This window comes from Equus przewalskii, chromosome 13, assembly GCF_037783145.1.
Source record: "Equus przewalskii isolate Varuska chromosome 13, EquPr2, whole genome shotgun sequence".
Lineage (NCBI taxonomy): Eukaryota > Metazoa > Chordata > Mammalia > Perissodactyla > Equidae > Equus > Equus przewalskii.
In genome coordinates this window covers 71,971,152-71,992,876 of record NC_091843.1, presented here as the reverse complement: position 1 = coordinate 71,992,876, position 21,725 = coordinate 71,971,152, and the positions used below count along the sequence as shown (strand labels likewise).

Here is a 21,725-nt window from a genome sequence, read left to right as displayed (position 1 = left end):
TACCATGATACGCTTCTGCAGGCAGCATTTTTCTCTGATTTTCACGTCAGAGCCTAACGCAAGCCTTCCTTTACGTTATGGCGCTCCTCCTCCACCTGTTGATAAACTCTCATAAACAGCGTAGAATATGCCAGCCTCTCCTTAACCATTCCCCTAATGGGAGACGCACATGCTGCTGACAACTGTCCACTTATCATATAGGATATTTTAAAGTCAGTTCAGGGAAATCGCTTTTCAGGACCTAGATAACATTCAGAACAAACATCACGTTAGGAAGAAGTGGCTGTGTGGCATCCCCCAGCCCTCCCAGACAAGAGGCTTTTGTCTGAAGGCCTGAGGCCTGAGCCAGCTAGAGAGTGCCAGTTTCCCCCAGGGAATGGGGCTCCCCTGGAACCCAGGAAGGGGAGAGGCTGGCATATTCAGCTTCCCTGCTCCCACGGGGAGGACCGGGCTTCAGCATTCCCTTCTCTCTCCCTCTCATCCATCCAGTGCCCCTCAGAGCCTTTAGACGTAAACCTGGCACCATTTTCTTTTGCCCTTAGGACTGGTTGGCTTAATGGAGAAGATAGCACTGCCTGTGGTGGAAGTGAACTTAGGTTTTGATGGACACGTCCGTCTGATTACCCAGCCAGGTCAAACTACCTCCCGGAAACTTCAAACTATGTACCTCTGTCCAGAAAGCTTTCACCAGAGGGCAAAGACTGCCAGGATAATATCCCTCTGCCATTTCTCATTCAAGTGCATGGCAGAATTAATGAGAACAATAGTACTTTTTTTTTTTTTTGCTGGGGAACTGATAACCATAAAACTGTTTCTACAGAGCCCTGGAGCATAACCACACTTTCTCATACTTTGGCTCACATTACCCCACAATTCAGTGTGGTGGGTGCCATTATTGCCGCTTTATATTGAGAAGCCTTGGAATCTCTGAAGTTCTCAGAGATGCTGCTGCCATATGCTGCTCCTTGCATCTGTCCCACAAGTTCCACAGAATGCGGCATGAGGAATGTGGTGGAACTGGAAGTCGAATCCAGGACAGTGCTTTCCCCACCTGCCCCCACAACCTAAGAACAGGCCAGGCTGCCCTTCAGACCCGGTCCATTCCATTCGGAGACGTGTGTGCAAGGCCCAGCCTGCGGGTTCCCACATGGCACTGACGGCCGCCGTGAGAGGCCCTGTTTGTTTTTGCTGTCACAGTCCAGACTGCCCTTGACCTCTGACCCAGAACTCTTTGTTCCAACCATTTCCAGTCTGTTGCCCTGGCTCAAAACAAAGTGGACGAAAGCCCTTTCCTCAAGCCCTGCTTTCATATGCAGGGGGTCAGGAAAACGAGTGGTGTGGTCATGTGGCTGCTGAGTCATTTTGGCCCTGAAATAAACAGTAAACCGCAGCACAGTTCAAGGCCTATAGGGCCCTCACAGCTGGGAAGCAGCAGAGTAAACACCAGCAGCATAGTCTTTGGGCCAGCGAGACCGGGCCTGGACTCCTGCCTCTACTCTTCTGAGCTGTGTAACCTTAGACAGGCCATTTAACCTCTCTGGGCCTCAGTTTCCTCATCTGTAAAGCAGGGTTGATCATAGTGCTTATCTTATAGGGCAGTTGTGAGGATTACAGGAAAAAAAAAAAACCCCAAAGGTAAAGTGCTTAGCCTACTGCCTGGCATAAAAGAGTCCTCAGGATATTGTAGTATTTATTATTCAGTCGCCAGGAAAATCCAGAAGACTCCATCGCCTGGGTCACTGGCGTTCCTAGGACTGTCAGCAAACACTTCTACATTGCCAAAGCAGCAGCACCCTTCCTTGCTTTGTCTTTCGGGCCTTCTGCTTTAACAGATGCACATGGTTTTCAGTCAGTGACCTCTTAGGCTGGGACAGTCGCCTGGTGATTGTGGCATCCGCCAGCAAATCTCTAAAGAGCCAACGAGATTCTGGCAGAAGCCCACACATGCCGACGCGCTGAGTTTTCTGACATACCCACCCCCGGCCGCGTGGAAGGGTTGACGCTTGACATCAGACCGCTCCACCCCACGGCCGGCTGGAATTGACTTCATCTCCGAGTCAGCCTTGATCGCCTCCTGCTGCCAGCCGGTCCTCCCCGGCTGGGGGATTGGGACAGTCTTTGTTTCCATGTGGGCGAAGTCTTTTGAAAAGGGGAAAGCTCATTAGTTAGCTGTCATCCTGCAACGTGGTTAGGGTATGAGTAATTCTACGAGGAGAGCCAGGGTGCTGGCAGTTTATTAGGCTGACTGTTTTATCTACGTGTACAGAATAGTGGAGATTAAATGGGATAATTGATGGAGAGGCTTCTGTCAGCTGTAGAATTCCTTCAAATCCAGCAAGGAGGAGGAGGAGGAGGAGATCACAGACAGACACACCCAAATGTCCAACCATGATATAGCTCCCGACAGGGGCGCGTGGACACACACCACACCACACTCCGCAGAGAGGAAAGGATGGCATGTAGCCTGGAGGATTGGTTTGGATAAACGGTGCGTATTTCTGCTACTGTTTTTGTTCTCCTTCCAGTCAGGCCTGGCTGTCGCCCCGAAGCCAACAGGGCACCCAGCGCTGGTCTTTTTGGTCTCCGCGGTCTAGTCCCGTCTGCGGCTCTATCACTCGGCTTCCAGCAGGTGGCGCTGCATCCCGCGTGGACCGGCCGGCCTGGCCTCGCGCCCGGGGAGACCAGAGTTACTGGCAAGTCGGGGAGCGGGTCTTCGCGCGCAGCCGGCGAGCTGCGGCCGTGGCAAACGCAAACGATGACACACCGGCTTGACGAAGGCCTTTGTCAGAAGCAATGGGAGGCTGGTGTCGCCACACAATGGAAAACAAAGTGCTTCTGCCTGCCTGGCCAGAGTTCACGTTTGCTTACCATTGAGTCCAGGGCATTTACAGGCAGAATGAGATCGTGCAGAATTTCAGGATCTTGTCATGACTCAGATTCACTTTCTGTAAACCGGAGTCAACATTACATACACTTCCCCTCACTCTGGGCCATTACTTGAACTTTTAGGTCACCCATTGTATTTGTGCTAACTGAAGAGATTCGAGTATTTCATAAGCACTTTTTTTTTAAGGGCAAAACTAACTTGGCACAGATTTGGATTTCGAGACTTTTGTCATTCGTAGCTCCCAAAACAAGTTGGCCTTGTATATTGTTTACATGTTCAAAAGTGTGTCCTGTATAAATTCAAGCGAAACTTGCCAAATATTTTTCTGGCAGGAAACCCAAGAGGGGCTTGTTCACAGAGACAATGATTGAAACGCAGGTGAGGCGGCCATGAACTGGCAGATCCACCCAGAACTTTTTTTTTTTTTGCGCCTGGAAAAAAAAACGTGAACTACTAGAGTCGATCTGTTCTGAGGATTATGGCAGAATTTTGAAATTGGGGGAAAGAGATAAGATGGAGTTAGAACTGGAGAGAAACAACAGGCCAGGGCAGGACGGGGGGGAGGTGGTGGTGAAAGGGTGAAGGGAACAAGAAGGAGCCCGAGTAATACCCCGGATTTACATCAGAGAAGCACCTGAAGAGAATTAACTTGAGAGGAGGAGCGGCAGGGAAAGCTTTTCATCTGCAGGACAGCGAAGGGAACTGCTGCTGGCCCGAACTTGAAGGTACAGCAGGTAGCGTCCCCAGGCCATGCAAAGGTGATTCTCTTACCTGCCTCTTTCCAGCTCTCCTGACTCTTCTCTACTGCATTTAGAGGGGAATACATCCCCATTCTTAGTTTCCGCTAATGGTTCCCTCGGGATTTTTTTCTACTGAAATCCAATCCCACTTCTCACCTAGTGAAATCTCAAATTCTGTTGTCCCCTAAAAGTTCTCCTACAAAAATCTCTACGGCTGGTTGAATTTCTTGTGCTTTGATTTGAGATATATAGTTTTTGGTCCTTTCAGGTTTTTACTAAGAAAAAGGATCCTTGGGGACCCGAGAAAGTAGGACACCGTCTGTGGCCTCTCCCGAGCTCCCTTTTCCTTCCAGGCCTCGCCGGGTGGGGGAGGGGCTCTCCGGGTGCCTGGCTGATTTCTCGCTTTAGTGGAATTGGGTGGGGCTGACCGGAGGGGCGTGACTACCCGGACTGAGCACCTTTCGGACACAAGGATATGGATGTTTCAACGGAGTGAGCAAGCAAAGAAACAACCCCAAACACTGTGAAAACCAAGTCCCGCAGAGTTTAGCTTTGTCGAACTAACCTCACCCCCATCCCCACCCCTCAGGGCACACAGGAAGAATGATGCTCGCTTGTGTAATATGTTCTCATGAGCGTATGCAACGTTATGAGTAATTCTTGGCTTGTAATGTAAATTCCATCCTTTTCTTCCTCAGTCAAGAGACATACTGGGGTTGAAGAAAAGGAAAGAATTCTGATTCTTTGCGTGTGTTTGTATGTGTTTTATATGAGAGAGGAAACATGCAAACTGAAACTTTGCTAAGTAATAGATTATGACTGACTCCGAGGCATCAGGGTAATAGGAAACAGTAAAGCCAAAAGAACCCAAAAACCTATTATCCCTAGACACACATACACACATTCGCACCCATAAAGAACCATGCTTTGGTATGGCATTTTTAATACCTGACCTTTGTAGAATAGGTAAGGGGGATTCACATCCTTTTGACGATGGGGGGACTGAGTCTTACAGGGGCCTCAAGTGAATTTCCTGAGACCACGGTACGTCAGAGGTGCAACTAAGCCTTTCGACTTCCAATTCAAGCCTTGGAACTCCTGCCTCCTCTCCTTCGCAAGGGCACTGGGGAGACCAGGTGCAGGTGTGTAAGAGCCTCATCCGTTTTCAGAGGAGCTGAGGGCAGGTGCCTCCTACCATCGGAGAAGGCTGGCCAAGGCCTCAGGTGAGCGCTCCCTGCCTGCTGACGCCAGCGCTCTCTCGGCAAGCACGCAGGCAGCCCGCGAGACTGGCTAGACGGTTGCTCAATCGTCTCAGGTTGACAGCGTGGGTTTTCTGTAATTTGAGAGGAGTGTGGTATGTCAGCCAGGCTTTTATCATGAACTCCTCTTCCCTTCCTGAGAATTGTTTGCGTTATGGAGATTTCCTGTCTGTGTTTTTAGCGTCTAATTCTCCGTGGTTGCTCAAGCCTCTGTGGCCGTGTTTTACTGACTCACGCAGATGCCCTGGTAGAAGTGACGACTTTTGAACAGAAAGCAGTCAGCGTGGAAAGTCCAGGAATTGTCCCATAGCTCGCCTTACGGCTTTCAGCTGATTTTTCACAAGTTTTGTAGATAGCTTACCCTCCAGAATTACAGTTTCATTAGTTACCCTTCTTCATGCTGAATTGGAAAAAAGATATATTCTGGGGTAAAGCAAAAAGGAACCGGAACAGCAAATATTCCTACGCCGTTGTTTTGGTGGTCCCCTCTCCCTGCTGCCTTTTCCACAGCGGCTGGCTCTCCCGACGCCCTGTGTCTGTGGCCTGGCTACGCGGTGAAGTGGCTGAGTCAGGGTTTTGCTGCTTCTCTATAATTACAAATTTTATCACCTCATCTGACATAGAAAGGGTGTTGGTTGGAAATGAAATACGCATTAGAAATAAGCTCTTTAGAAACAGCAAAAAAAAAAAAAAAAAAAAAACAACAAAACAAAACAAAACCAAACAGAAACAAAGCAAAAAACAGGTTTCATAATGTGGAGGCTTTTTTCCAAAAGTCTGGAGCTAGAGGTATGAAGAAACAGGAGTTATCTCCCCTTTTCACCCGGACAATCATGAAAATTAAAACATCCAAATATCACTGTACTTTTCTCATTCTGTCAACACATCTTCTGGTTATTTTGTTTCACGTCCTCAGCACAGGCACCTGGCTGACGTGCCATGCCAGTTGCCCACCTCGGCTTTTCTCCCATCTTCTTCGCTGTCCTCAGTGTCTCTCAAGACCTTATTGAAAATCACCTTCACCTTGAAATCTCGTCTCCCTAGTAGATATTCCTTCATGGTCTATTATTTTGCTTCTGAAACTTAAAAAGAGAATTGTTCTCAGGTCATCCTCTGTGTCCATCACATCCCCAATAGACGGAAGTTCTCCCAGAGTAGAGGCCACGCCTTCTGAGCCTTTGAATTCTCCCTGTGCTTTGTCCTTCCACGGGGTAGTCTCCAGGACAAGTAGCATCCAATCTCAAATCTCTCTCATTTCCAACTTATACCAACCAAGCGCCCTCCCAGACGAGTTAAGAAAAAAGCCCCCTTCTAAACCACAGGTCATTAGCCCCCAAAATAGCCAGGACGTGCAAACTCATTAAGTTTCCTATTCCGCCTCTACCCAAATATGACCTTGCCAATACCATCTCCTATTAGATGACAGATCCGGATGTTTCTATTGCACGGTTGCTATTTGCCACATGCTTCCTGGACAGGTTTCTAGGTAACCTTAATGGCTGTGCTTCTGGGGAAGGAGGAGTAGAAAATAATTCACCTCCTCGGTAAGTGGTTTTTAAAATATAACAGCAGTTAAAAGCTTTTAAAGAGCAGCTCTCTCCTTCCGGCCGCTCAGACCCTGTTTGCTTTGCGACAGGAGTCCCCCGTAGTGCTTTGCGCTTGGCAACCTCTGACTAGGCCAGAGGGCAGATATAAAGCCAGGAGATTGATTTTTCCATGGAGGGCTTTCGGTGAGGGCTGTGGGAGAGAAATCGCTGGGGGAAGCAGTGGTCAGCGAGCTGACTTCTCCACATGCTCTTCATTCATGTGTAAGGCTCAACAAACTCTTTGTCTCAACAAGCAAATTCCAAACCACAGTGGGAGCAGTGTGTCCTGGAGGTCCTAAGGCGACCAGGGACCTGGAGGGTAAGAGGTTGGGGCCCGTCACAGCTTCTCCTCCCACTTGCATTTCCATCCAAAACTTCAGGGGAAATGTCCTCAAGTTGCTGTGTGTTTTCTTTAATGTGGCCACAGTGGCCACCCAGACTTACTCCGGTGCAGCTGGATCACATGGTTCAAACCAGGCCTGACTGTCCAGTTTTGGAAACTGGGAGGCGTTTTCCCCTTTGCCAAGGCTTGGGTTTACCTTCCCTAGAGCATTGAGCAAGAACCTCCTGTTTACAAAATCCCAGGTCCCGTGGTTTCTTCCTGTCAGGGCAGGAGGAGGAGAGGGAGGCACACAATGACAAGTAGACCTTGCAACTTCGGCCCCTTCGTTCCTGCCCAGCACAAAGTTACCAGGGAAAGAAAAGGCATGGGGAGAGTGCTGGCGGTGAGGGGATGTACTGGCTGTTTGAGCTCAGAAAGTATAATTTAAAAGTTCTCACTCCCAATCAAATGAATAGATCTTCTGCATATACTTTTATTTTTTCCAAAACTGTTTCTAAAAGTCATATATAAATTAAATTTAAAAGCCTACACTATATCTGGGCAATGTAGTTTTTTTTTTCCTAAGAAGTGCTGTTCTGAGTCCTCTAAAAGATGTACACTCTCTAGGAGCTGGCCCGGTGGCAAAGTGGTTAGGTTTGCACATTTTGCTTCGGCAGCCCAGGGTTTGCAGGTTCAGATTGTGGTGCTGACCTACACTGTTCATCAAGCTATGCGGTGGCAGTGTCCCACATACAAAATAGGAAGATTGGCACAGATGTTAGCTCAAGGACAATCTTCTTCAAGCAGAAGGAGGAAGATTGGTAACAGATGTTAGCTCGTGGCCAATCTTCCTCATAAAAAAAAAGATGTACACTGTCTACCTGGTTTATTTTTTGTGCAAATTTGTATATTTTTTAATATATCAAAGTTTTTTGAAATCAAGCCCTCATACAGTATTTGATGATATCAAACAGCTGCTAAATCAACCCCAAAGCTTCTCTGGGTTCCTTTATCCTTTGGTGTTGCCTTGTACAGAAAACCACTTAGGCACAGCAGCCGCGTGCCCATCCAGGTTGACTCTCATGGACATCAATGGTGGGCTTTTCTACCATGGCGTACAAATTGCTTCTCACAGTTATGGAGAACTTGGTTACATAGCACGTCCTAGGCCTTAAAATAAAAAATAATCATGTCCATTTTATATAGTGAATCTTGTGTGACCTAGTTAAAATATGCATGTAAGTGTTTTAGAAGACAAGAAAGGTGGGGGTCATGCAATACTCTATATGTGTGAAAAGATAGCTGTATATATTTTGGTGTTCATCAACTCCATGAAAATAAAGATTCCAAACTACTACCAACATATCATTTGGCTCTAAAGACGGAAAATACTGGGTTTCTACAATTTCCTTAGGTAATTGGGGTTGTGCAAGGGTGGAACCACATGAGCTAAAAAGTGCTTGTTAAGGTAGATTGAGGCTCAACAAGCCCCAGATTTCCAGCAGGATTGAACTCTGAGTCACGTCCACGTTGGGTGCAAGATGCCCTGGGGAGCAGGGAGGGGCAAAAACCAATCTGTAGGACACTAGAAAGCAGGGCCTGATATGAACCCTAGAGTCCCCATGAAGCAAAAATATTGATTCCTTTTCCCCCAGCCCGCCATATATATTTCAAAATAGACTATTCAAAGCCACAACATAAATGTAAAAAATTCTCCCATGGTAACTACCTGGTTGATTAAAATATTTTCAGTTTTTCTTTTCTCTCTGAATTGCCGCTGCCCTAAGCATGTGCGTGGTCTGCCTGTTAGCTGCCTTAGCAAAGCTAGCAAGGTGGGAAGAGGTGGGGAAGGGCAGCTGTCAAGGTAGTCATTGAGAGAATGTGAGTGCAAGGCTAGGGTCAGCTCTAGCTACAGGGATGTGCTCCTGCCCAGCCGCGGGGCCAACAGAGTAAAGAGACAGCCCCAGCAGCATCTCTAGATGTCTGGATTGCAAAATGTATAGAACAGCTCCTTGTAGGTGCCAAGCACTGGATACTTAGTTTATGATTTGCACACATTCATCTTCTGGCTGGAAGGCTGGAGGCAAACAGACAGCTCATTAGGAAAATAACCAAAGAGCTAAATATAATGGAGAAGTAGGCAGCAGATCCCAGACAGATGAGCATGGCTCACAGTCCTTCATGGGAGATCAGAGGCCAAGCCAAACCAATGTGTGTGTCCCTCAAAGGTCAGTCACCCAGGGCTTTGTCACACCAGGAAGGGGAAGGAGTTTCAAAGGGCCTTTTGTGGAGCACACACAGCTCTGGCCCCTGAGATTGAGTCAGGATCTGGAAACTTGTGTAGCAACCGCTTACACATTCGGTGCTTAGAGACTAGCCAGGGCCCTCCGTCCTCCTTGTTTTTTTTCCTTTTCTTTTTATGAGCACTAAGCTTTCCCCGTAGTTGGGAAAGAGATCCTTAAAAAACAAAACAAAAATAACCAAAGGTTATTTATTCATTTTTGAATAAAACCAAAGAGTGTTACATAATATTTTTTGTTGGATATTACTCAGAAAACTAAGAAATATATTTTAAAACAATTTAAGATATTATTGTTCATATTATAGATCATATATAGATCATATAGGTAATGCAATATATATATATAATATTTCAATATATATATCAAAATATACCAAACTTATGAATAGATCAGCAATAAACTTGTTAAAAATTAAAATATAACCTAAAGTAAATTCTCACTTGTTTTTGACTCCAGTTTCTTTTGCTAGATGCTATCTTCTATGTGTATTATCATTTTTTTCTTTTGCTTAGAATGGCCAATAATGCTTCTCTGTTCTTTTCTATCTTCAGTGAGTGTTATAAACATCAGGAACTTTCTCTCTCAGAAAACCTGGGAATTGTGCCTATGTTTACTATTTTCTCCTGAGTCTTATTTAGTTTTCAATCAGCACACAGTGTTTGTTTCTTTTGTTTACTTAGTTTTCCTAGAGCAGTACCCTCAAGGGCTCTGGGCTTCTCAGATTTTGTGTTGAGGAGTAGCCCACGCCCCCAGAGCAGAAGGCCTAGCCCCCCAGCTCTGGCTGGTGCCCCACTTTCTAATCTAGGGCCTCGGGCTGGTCCTTTAGGTTGTCTGAGATTCAGCTTTTGTGACTGCTGACAGAGTTGTTAAGGGCACCGGACAAAAATAATGACCATAAAAGCACTACTCAAATGTAAATTATGTTACCATTAGTAAAGTTTCTATTTTATTCCAAGACAAAAGAACACTGTAGTCATTCATTTGGTATGTTTTCTTTTTATTCCTATCATTCATTTTACATGTTTTCCCCTTCTATTTCTGTCCATGGTTCTCTTCAAATTTTATAAGCTTAAAATGATGTCGTCATTATTGAGTCATGACTCTGAGTCAGCCGTTGAGGAAGGATATGAATCAGTTGAAATTGAGGGAAGAATCATCTCAGGTCCAGTAGGAGATCATTCTATGGAGTTAACTTCTGTTGGAGACAAGGAACTTTTCTGGTAAAGTTCTAATGAAACCCTAAGTCAAAGTAATAAGCTGGAACTTCTACGGCAAAGAACCAGGGAAGTCAACAGGTAATAAATAGTCAGAGGAATTTACAAATAGCTGCAGAGGGCAGTTTTGAACCTGTAGGCCTAGTAACCTATAATCATCCTTGAAGACAAGAATATCATAATCTCAGCAATCCGAAGAAAGGAGGCCAACCAGTGAATCAAGCCTATGGTTGTGCAGTGGCTTGCCTTGCAGTTCCGAAAGCTTGCTGACAATAGGTCCTTTGTCTCTCCACCCTTTCATTGAAGTTTCTTGTCCCAGGAGGATTGAACACCTGTTAGAAGCCCATGCTTAAAGCAAATTCCTTAAGCATTGGTCATTATCATCTGCTATGTTTCTATTGTGATTGATGTATTCATAAAGCAACAATTCAAGCTCATCTTATAAAACCCTAGTGCGAGGATCCCCAATCTTTGATTTTGAGCCATAGCCCCCTTTGGAAGTCTGGTTAGAGCTTATAGACTGCTTCTCAGAATGATGTTCTTAAAATATAAAACAAAATACGTAGGATACTAAGGAAACCAATTATATTGAAGCATAGTTATCAAACACATTTTAAAAAATATGTGATATGTAACATTGATGCTTCTTTATTAACACATTAAATAAGATCTACTGATGGGTTTAGTAAGTATTGTATCTTAAAAGTAGTGATGAATGTTAATGATATTTCAAGGTATTGGAAACAACTAATGGTGACAAAGTCATAGGTAACTTATAGTTTGTTACCTATCTTCATAATTGAAAGAAATGCTAAATTTCAGTTACAGGTTAATGAAAATAAATAAATGGGTCTTTTCCCCATCCAAACTTATAGACCTCTAGAATTCTACCCAAGAGCCCCTTGGGCATCTGTAGACCCCAGGGTAAGCCCCTTGCCAGAGTGGCTTCTTTGCTACTGGCCCAAAGGATAGCCACATGGATTAAGAAGAATAGGATTATTTGTATCTTCTTGGTATCTATTTATAAAACCCAGTTTTCACAGCTCATCTCCAAATGGCATACTTCTGTTTAATGACAAGAAATGAAGGCAAAATTCATTTGGGAACAAGAGTCAACGTATGCTTGTTTTGTGTTTTTGCTAAGGTAACCAGATATCCCTACAATATGTAGCCAAGGTTTTAGAGTACGTTTGAAAATAAACTGCTAAAGTCATCTTGACTTTATTTCAGGGCTTCCAGGCCTCTTAGGGAAGCTGAGAAGGCTACAAAAGTGGGCTAATAGCCAGATGGAGGTAAGCTAAGGCCCACATTATGATGTGAGATGAGAGTGGGAGCAGGAAGGGGCAAGAAATGTTTGGGCTCAGGCGTCGGAAGGAGCCCAGGGTGGGCAGAGTTTTGCAGAAGTTCATCCCCCAGCCCCAGGCCTGGAGCAGCCACAGAATGTGGGCCAAACAAGGCATTTTTACCAATTTCACAGTGAGTACATTTGCCATCACTTTCCCAGCATGAACTGAGATACCACATGAGTAGTCTTACTGAGTTACCTACCAGTAGTAACTGAGACACCTACCATTTTTTGGTTTGGAGGAACTGGTTTTATTTTAGGGGCTAGAAGGAAGCAAAGAATGTACTTCTGTCCACAGTTAGGCAATATCCGTATAGCATGTGTGTTCAAGGAAGTAACAGGCTTGAATCTTAGCGATAATATGCTGCATTTAACCTTTTCAGTGACATGGTTTTTAATTTCAGCATCATTTTTTAGATGTTGCTATGATGTTTTTCTTTTAATATGTACAACTTTTGCAGTAAATTATATTAGTATCCACCAAATTTTATAGACATACATATTTAGGTATGGTGGTAATTTTCCTATAGTTAAATTTTGAGACTACCTCCCTCCATAGAACCAGGGATGTAGTCTCAAAATTTATATATGTAATACATAAATTTACATACATATTTAGGTGTGCATATAAAATATGTATTATCTATGCACATATGTATATATATGTGTACATGTACAGTTTTGTTTTTCTATGTGTTAGTAGCTAATACTTGGATAAAGGTATCACTTTATTATTATTATTATTTATTAGCATCACTTTTGTAAAATAAAGGATAGTAAACCAAAGGGATGACACTGCGTGCTCATGTTTACTTACTTGTTTGTTCCTGAGTCACATACTCAGTATTTCCAGACAAATGTCTGAGGGAGCGACACATGCTTTGATCAAAGTTGAGTTGAAACTGGATGAGGGAACTGCTATGAATAGAAAAAAGGGAATTCAAGTTGTGTGGTCGTTTTAGGAACGGTGGAAATGAGATCATATTCAGAGAACAACAAATTTTCTTTTGAAAATAACTGCTTTTCTGAAATGGTAAATCGCATGTCGTCTAGCTGGGGGACAATACTCATGGCGATGGAGGGAAACAGCCTTGGTGGCCTCTGCTGAAGGCCGAGATTTGGGAGCAGCTTGGTTCCTCATGAGAAGTGGCAGTGCTCAGGGAGCAAGGGGGCAGCTTTCCAGCTTGGCCTAGCTGTTTTCTGTGTTGTTCAATGCCACGTCTTCCCTAGCAGGCTGAGTGTGCCCCATGGCACTCCCAGAGTTTCTTTTGAGTTCTGTGTTTCTGAGAAGCAATGTAGTCTTACTTTGGTCCCAGCTTGGTGGTCACTGGGTTTACTGGAAACTCTCCAGCCATGCTTCATACCATCCTCTGCACTCAAGTGTGGTGATTCTGGCCTGTGGAATCCTCTCATTCTCCATTCTCTTTCACAGAAGGTTAATGGTTAAAGTCCCAGCCAAGGTTCTACACAGGGATGTAGTCTCAAAATTTAACTATAGGAAAACTACTACCATGAAGTTTCCCTAGAATTCATCTTTTTTTTTTTTTTGGTGAGGAAGACTGGCCCTGGGCTAACATCCATGCCAATCTTCCTCTATTTTGTATGTGGGACGCTGGTGCAGCATGGCTTGATGAGTAGCAATCAGGTCCATACCCGGGATCCGAACCTGAGAACCCTGGGCCACCAATGCAGAGCATGTGAACTTAACCACCATGCCACCAGGCTGGACGCATCTTTGCAGTTTTAAATGGAATTGTGAAACATTTGGGGTCCCTTGCTCCCATGAAGAATCTGTTCCCTGCCCTTCTTTATAGAAGCCATTTCCTTCCTGGAACATTTTAAAAACCGCTGCACACAGCGTGCTGGGAGCTGTAGGAGGATTAAGAATGACCTTTAGCTGAGGAACCAGGGAGCACAACTACAGGAGATTCTGACCTATTTTTCTTTTTATGGGTATAATGTTGCACCTCTATGGAAAATACTGGCAATTTCCCAAGCTAGCCTCAAGCAGACTCTAAATATTCTCAGAAAAATGGCCTTCAATCAGTAGAGAAATTGTCTAAATAGACACCAGAGTACAACCGAGTTCAAATCTGCCAAAGGTGTCTCCCATTCAAGGTGAGGGGTGGGGCGCTGGGATTTCTCTTTAAAGGATGGAACATAAGATAAGGTATACATTAGCATAATGCCCTTTCCTTACGCTGGTTATTACCTGACAGTTTGTGGAGCACTTTCATGATTGTCTCATTTGATTTTTTAGAGATAAGGTTAATAGAGCAATGATATAGTAAAGAATTATAAATATAATAACAAGGGGTAAGAACACTCATCTTTTCTAAAAAAAATCTTCCTATGTATTAAATAGTTAATACAACATATACAGCAACTAAGGGATGAAGCATGATAAATGAATAGAATTACTTCAGGCAAAAAAAAAAAAACATTTATGAAACACCTACTATGAGCCAGGCACTGTGCAGGGATCTTGACACACATTGTTCCACTTGATCCTTATAACAGGTTGATAGTGTTAGGTCTTTTACCAAAGGCAAAACTGATGGTCAGAGAGGAGTGGTGTTCCCGAGGGCACATAGTGATGTACGATCTGAGAGGTGAGCCTGTGACTGTCTAACTCCAAAGCCCGTTGTCTTGCCGTCATGCCACCCTGTCTCAAGTTACTTAGGATGAATGTTGCCCATCATTTCTTCTCTTCCCTTTTGACTTTTGTCAACCCTTCAACTGGATGTGATCACACTCTCCATAGCTCATTTCATCATCATGATCACCATGATAATGATGATGATCATTCACTGACCCCATTTAATGCATCTTACTCCTGTTACTGATGGATTTCTCTTCTTACTCATCTTATATGTTCCTTGAAAGTAGGTCTCGTCTTATTCATTTTTATATCTTAAGCAGCATCTTACATACTGTTCTGCATTTAATATCTACTCAATAATTTTTTTGCCTGAAACTAAATGAAGCAAAGTGCTCATAATTCAGGGAATCTATTAATTAGAGAGTTTGAAAAAAAATGATCTAGCTAAAAGATGGTGGTGAAAGTGGTTTTCTTTACCCATTCCATGAAACCCTCAAAACGCATGAAATTAAAATGAATGAAATTTTGATAAGAAAAGTCCATCTGCAATGAAAATAGGAAATAGCTAAACTCTCAAATTACATTATTCACCAAATATGGTGAATCTGGACTGGGCAAGGGAGGCTGTAGAGAGTTGAAACGCACCTTCTGGGTTCCAATTAGGATTCATATTTCTCTGAAAGTAAGTGATATAAGGGGCCCAGGTGAAGTTCTTTTCCTCAGAGCAAGGACTGAGGGTGTGGATGGAACACAGGAGAAAGGCAGAACACCCCTCTGGGGATTTGGTCTACACTGCAGAGAAGAGAGGATGGTCAGACAGATGGAGGGAGGTTATTGGGCAACACATATTTATTCTTTCCAAAATAGAATTCCTAATTAGGAGGCGAGGCAAGGTGGATAAAAAAGTGGTAATGGCAACCAGCCTTGCAGTGATTGATCAGATTCAAACAAGCAGCTACAGATGAACATAAATAATCAAACAAAAGATGAGAGAGCTGGGAGTACCCACCATGATCCTTACTGACATCCTGCTTGGCGATCCACTCACTCAAGAGGTCAGAGAATATGGCAGATATGGCTAAAGACTATTGTGAGCAGTCAGACCCAACGTGAAGCTTTAGCCGTCCCAGCTTTCCCCCTGACTCCTCTCCATAATTTGTAAACAGATAGTATAAGCCAGGAGAGAACTGCCTTCCCTCCAGAGCAGAGTCCCTGTTTTCATGTAGACTTAGGCATATTAATAACATTAAAAGCAAGTAAAAACAAAAAATGGGAACAGAGGAAAGAGACTCAACAATCAAAAGGCAGATGAAAAATAATACTCTTAAGAAGAATTATTCCAGCAAACCAAAAAATTTCAGATGCATATTTATCTATACTTTCAAAGAAATTAAAAAAGTCAACAAGGCCTTTGTGAAAATAATTGTAAAATGAAGAGCTCAAAGAAAAATGGGCAAAAGAAGATAAAGTAAGCTAAGAGTGATGAAAGAAACTGAGGATAATAAAACCATCATCGAAAGTCATATTAGAACAAACATTGTTGAAAACATATTCAGTGATGCAGATGTCAGACTAAAGAGAATAAAATAGCATTTTCAGGGGGAAAAAAACCCCAAATAAATGAAATTAAGCAGAGAGAAGATGACAACTATTAATATTAAAGACAGCCAACAGTCGGTCAGCATGTGGGATAACAGTGTCCCTGAAGTAGAGAACAGAACAAATGGAACAGGAAGTAAAAATGCAAAAATAAAATTAAAGAAAACTCCAGTGAAATAAAGTATGATCCAATTCTGTAGACTGAAAGAGACTTTGGGGGAAAAACACCCCTGATAACAGAATAATCAACGTGAAGGAACATAGTAAGTCGTTACTGAACTTTAAGGACAATATAAGAAATCCATGGGCATCTAGGCAGAAAAAGCAAGTTTCCTGAAAGGAGGAAAAGAGCAGGTTGACCTCAGATTTCTCAACAGAGATATTCAATGAGAGAAAAAAGTGGACAATAAAATCTGGTTAACTATGAGATGAATCAAAATAAAGTCTTAAGAAAGGGGAAGGCTTAGTGTCAAAGGACTGAGGTAGAATCTTGAGTCCATTTAAATATAGAACTAAACCAAATGCATGCAAAATTATGGTCAAAGAGCAGAATGCATAACTATTGTAAGTCCTAAACATATAAATATATAATCTAATAGTCCAAAATTGTCAGTAGGGAAATTAGCTTTTTTTTCTTCTCTCCTTATTCACAGCATGGAGCCATACCACAAAAGGTTGTTGAATTCAAGAAACAAAACGTACTTGATCGCTTCTAGAAATTGATGTACTTTAAATTTTTGCATTTGTAAGTGATTTCTGAACATCCTCTCAACAGTCTTTAAATTTTTATGGTTTTTCCAGGCTTTAAGAGGATTTGGTGAATAAGGCAAGATAAGGCAGAGATTGTCAGCAGGGATAGTGACTAAAATGTTAAACCATTTAGTTAAAAAAGAGAATTGGGGCCGGCTCCGTGGCCGAGTGGTTAAGTTCGCGTGCTCCGATGCAGCGGCCCAGGGTTCAGATCCTGGGTGCGGACATGGCACCGCTCGTCAGGCCATGTTGAGGCGGCGTCCCACATCCCACAACTAGAAGGACCTGCAACTAAGATATACGACTATGTCGGGGGGGGGGGGCAGGGGGGGTGGTGGGTGTTGGGAAATAAAGCAGAAAACAAAAAGATTGGCAGCAGTTGTTAGCCCAGGTGCCAATCCTTAAAAAAAAAAAGGAAGATTGGTGACAGTTGTTAGCCTAGGTGCCAATCTTAAAAAAAAAAAAATTTATCTGACTATTGTTGGTGATGATTTCAGTTCTTCATTATTAGGAATAAAATGAATCTTAATCAGGAGTGGTTAAATTATGAAAGCATGATATAAGGAATGTAATATACAGCTGTTAAAAAGAATGAAATAAGTCAACAGGGACTAACATTGAATGATGTTTAAGCAATGTTGTTAAGTAAAAAATTAAGTTGCAGATCTATAGTTTGATATCCTGTTTGAACAAAAGAGGAAAGTGTGCACTGTGAGTGGCTACCTCTGGAGCCTGAGGTAGGTGAGTGAGAACAGGGGGCTTCTGCTTTTTATTTTATTTACTATGTAATATTTGAAATTTTTGCAAAGAGCAGAAATGACTTTTTTTTTAACAACAGATTAAGAAAAAGACTGAGAACAAACTAATTTTGGATGACCATAACAGTCATGGTCAGGTAGTTCTATAAAGATAATCTGGTGAAAATGATTCGCTTAGGAGCATCCTTTAAGATTCTGTCCCCACTGCTAGGTGGAAGCTCAGTCTGGTTGTGATGGAGCGCATCCCACCTCCGGGCAGAATACAAAAGGAGGGAGTGGCTCCAATGGTGGATGGGAGCCTGGGAAGGCCGTCAGTGATCCGTGGATTGGCCACACTCAAGTGTGGTGCTGGCAGAAAGGGAGGCATTTTTATAGCCAATGGAGGTGTTTACCCGGTTGAAGAAGCCAGGGCAGTGAGGAACACCTGGCCCAGAGAGCACAGGCGGGGTATAGAAATTTTACCTCCTGTAAATAGGGGTTTATTTCAACATTCTTAGAGGAAAAACTAAATTTCAAGGAGGCAGAACATGAGTGGGCTGTGAGGAGACCTTGCTGGTCCCTCAGGTACCAGGTGCATCTTGGGGATCAGCACCAAGTCTGAGAGGGCAGGCTCCTGAGGCAGGCTGGCAGAAAGCCGGGTACAGCAGAGCTTCGAGATTTGTCTTCTTGTCCTAGTGCTGATATCATGTGATCCCTCTGGGCCTGTTTCTGGTGGGATGTCCCACCTCATGCTAAAAAGGGTTTAAAGCGCGGCTCGCTTGAGCACGTCGGCGAAAATGCTTGGAAAAGGCCCAAAGCATTGTGGGTTGTAAAGTGGTCTATACAAAAATATCCACTTCACTTGCCTGCTTGTGCTCATTTGCCCAGAAGTGCTCTTTTCAGCTTCTCTGACCTTTGGGCATCTTTCTCCCTCCCTTCTTGTTTCAGTTTCCTGCTTGTCCACCAATTACCTTGTTTAGAGTCACACCACACAGGTGGTTTGCCTGGCTGCTGACGGGAGAGAACTGGTCAGCAGCTTTAATAGTACAGATGTTCTTTCTTTTTTTCTTAGGGAAACAGCCTCTGATAGGGCTCTATCACTGTGGCCAAGACTTCTTGCTATAACTCCAGAAACCTTTGCCAGTGGAGGGCACCTGCCAATCTTGGCTTTCTGTGCACTCATTCTGCACCAGACCTCAGAGAAGATGGCGGGCTCGCCAATTCCTGGGAAAAGCAGTCACTGTTCCTCCCCAGCTCAGGTTTTCCACGTGAAAGCTCACAGACTGTTTGAGCCACAGGCCACTAAACCGATACCTCTCTATTTTGGAAACTTTCCTCGGAACTTATTAGCAACATGAGAAGGCCACCAGATAACAAGCTCAAGTACTGAAACGCCTCTGATAAGGCAATAACCTGAAGTGCCTGGAGCCCAGGAGGGAATCATGTCTGGGCTTCGTCTCCCCAGAATGCTTTGTAAGGGTAAAGGAGCAATGGAGCGAAGAAGTTCAACAACAAAAAAGGAAGATCCTAAGTGGCTTTTGTTAATGAAAAGTGATTTGGATAAACATGCAGTGAGAGCTAAAGGCCTTCTTCCCATGGCCTCTCCAACATGTTCTTTTTCTGGTACATTCTTGTCTCATCCAACTCCTACTCATCCGTCAAATATCAGCTTCCATGCCACTTTCCCAGGGAAGCCTTGCCCTGTTCCCTTACTGTCGTATGTCCCCTTATTCAGTCTCATGGCTACCATTTTATTTTGCAGCATTCACCACAATTGGAATCAAATAATTTGTGTAATTCGCATTTGCCTTGTTCAACGGTGTATTCTCACCACCCAGCACAATGTCTGGGTGCACATAAATATTGTTGGATCAATGCACAGATGCTAGCACTGAAAATTCACAAACATATATAACAGGGTTGAACACACAACTCTTTCTGACAGCTTTAGTTAGAGTCACAAGACAATAGATGCTGTCTACCCCTACGATGTAATGCAAGATGCCAGACCACACACGCAGGACTTGCAGAGGAGTGTTTCAAGAGAGTTGAGAGTGTGTTTCCCCTTACCACAGGCGAATGGGAGGGGCTTCATGAAGACCACTGAGATGTCGGTGAGGATGTGAAGAAAACGGAAACGGGTGCACTGTTGGTGGAAATGTAAACTGGTGCAGCTACCATGGGAAACAGTATGGGAGTTCCTTAAAAAATCATAAATAGAACTACCATATGACCCAGCAAGGCCACTTCTGAATACTGCACTCCCATGTTCACTGCAAAACTATTCACAATAGCCAAAATATGGAAACAACCTAGATGTCCACTGATGGATGAATGGCTCGAGAAAATGTGGTATATAGATACACAACGGGCTATTATTCAGCCTAAAAAAGAAATCCTGCCATTTGCAACATGAATAGACCCGGAGGATATTATGCTAAATGAAATAAGCCAGGGAACGACAAATACTGTATTTTCTCACTTGTGTGGAATCTAAAATAGACTCATAGAAGCAGGGTAGAATGGTGAGCCCCAGGGGCTGGGGAAGGGGACATGGGGAGATGATGATCAAAGGGTACAATGTAGTTATGCAGGATGAGTAAGTTCTGGAGATGCATAATACAGCATGGTGCCTATAGCTAACAATATGGTATTGCATACTTAAAATTTGCTAATAGGGTAGATCTTAAGTATTCTTATCACACATGCACACAAATAATAAAGAGGCAAGAGGAAAACCTTGGGAGGTGATGGATATATTTGTGGCCTTGATGGTGGTGATGGTTTCATGGATATATACTTATCAACAAATTTATTAAATTGTATACATTAAATATGTACAGCTTTTTACATGTCAATCATACCTGAATAAAATGTTTTTTTTTTTTAAAGAAAAGAAAACCTGATTTGTGACTCCTCAAGCTTTGGGGACACAGAGGGTTGGTATCTGATTCATGCCTGAGGAAAAAAAAACCCCTACAACAGAGTTGAGGATGCATTTAGGAAGTCACTACACTCTCACAGGTAGCAGGCCCAAAGTGCTCATTTCTGTTAATGGCTGGGGTTGGAGGGCGGATGAGAGACCAGATATAACACCTCTAGATGGCATGTTGGCATAGTCCTTTAGAAAGGGGCCTTAAGCTACTAGCTTCCTGCCTGAAGAGGTGGGGGGTGTGCTATTGGAGGGCTGGCCAAAGGAGAGGCCTGCAACATCCCGAGAGGCCAGAGCAGCTCAGCAGGGCACTGTCCAAGGCGCCCAGCACGGGCTCTGACAATGCCCAGAGGAAGCCAAGGCCAGATTTCAGAGGTGCTGGGAAATAAGACCTCTCCTGCCCCTTATTTCTCCTCCCTACCTTCTGCTCCTTCGACCCTGGGGGATGCTGAGGGGTGGGAGGAGGAGGGAGAATGGCAAGAAGCACTTGGCTTCTAGCCTAAAGCAGGCCTAAGCTGAAAGAGGGGAGAAGTTTTAATTTTAAATGTATTTCAGAGTTTTGGCTATTATACGAGACTAGACTTACTAGTTGCTGAAATGAGACCTGTGCTAAAAGTGACCTCAGGACTTATCATCTAGGAGTAGCTGTCCTGGAGGAATTATAAGACGTGCCAAAGACATCATCGCTGAGGGCAGCCACTACAGTGGGTTTGCAGGGGCACACACAAGAACAAATAGCGGGCCCTGGCTTTATGATTGCCCCACCCACTCCCTGTGGTTGAATGCAACAATCTCTATTTAATCCTCACATAACCATGGTATGTAGGTATCATCCTAATTTACCAGAGATGATGAAAGGAAGATCCAGGGGTTTAGGCAAATAGCCCCGGGTCAGAGGTTGGTAAATCTCAGGAGGACTCAGAGCCAAGTGTAGGACTCCGTGTTCCATTCTTTGGTCTCTACATCACAAAGCATTTTCAACTTTACTTCTCAAACTTCTTATGTCTTGCTTGCAGGTTCCTGGTTCTGACCTAGTCATCTCACTACCTATAAGCCAAGTCATCTTTAATCAAAGAGACAGGAAAAATATAAGATGTGCACCTTCACAGGAGGAGCCATCATAGTTCATTCAGGTGAGAATAGTGAGTTAAAAGAAGGGAGGAGCAGGTGGGCTGGTGATAATTGGCTACCACAGCAATAAAGACTTGTTAACAGGGGCAGAGAGAGGGGAAGGGAGCGTGAGGGTAGATAGGAGGCAGCTTTGCCAACACTCCCCAGTGCCTCCTTACAGCTGTTCTCAGCTGCAGAGTTCTGTAGCTCAGGTGGCCATGAGACCCCTGGAGACCCTCTTGGCACTCCTTTGGCAAGGCTGACTTAAATAAACTCTATCCTTGAGAGAAGGAAAAGCTTACAGGTGGCAAGAGAGAGTTATTTTCATAGCAGACTTTT

General features: G+C 43.8%; 1 long non-coding RNA gene across 1 annotated transcript; it reads right to left on the bottom strand.

Moving 5' to 3' along the window:
* Positions 1 to 10,073: 10,073 nt before the first annotated feature.
* On the bottom strand, positions 10,074 to 21,209 carry LOC139075153 (uncharacterized). The gene is made up of 3 exons (XR_011525270.1): positions 21,120 to 21,209; positions 12,474 to 12,574; positions 10,074 to 10,292 (listed from the first exon to the last, which is right to left on the bottom strand). It is a non-coding gene; the product is annotated as an uncharacterized lncRNA (long non-coding RNA).
* Positions 21,210 to 21,725: the final 516 nt, after the last annotated feature.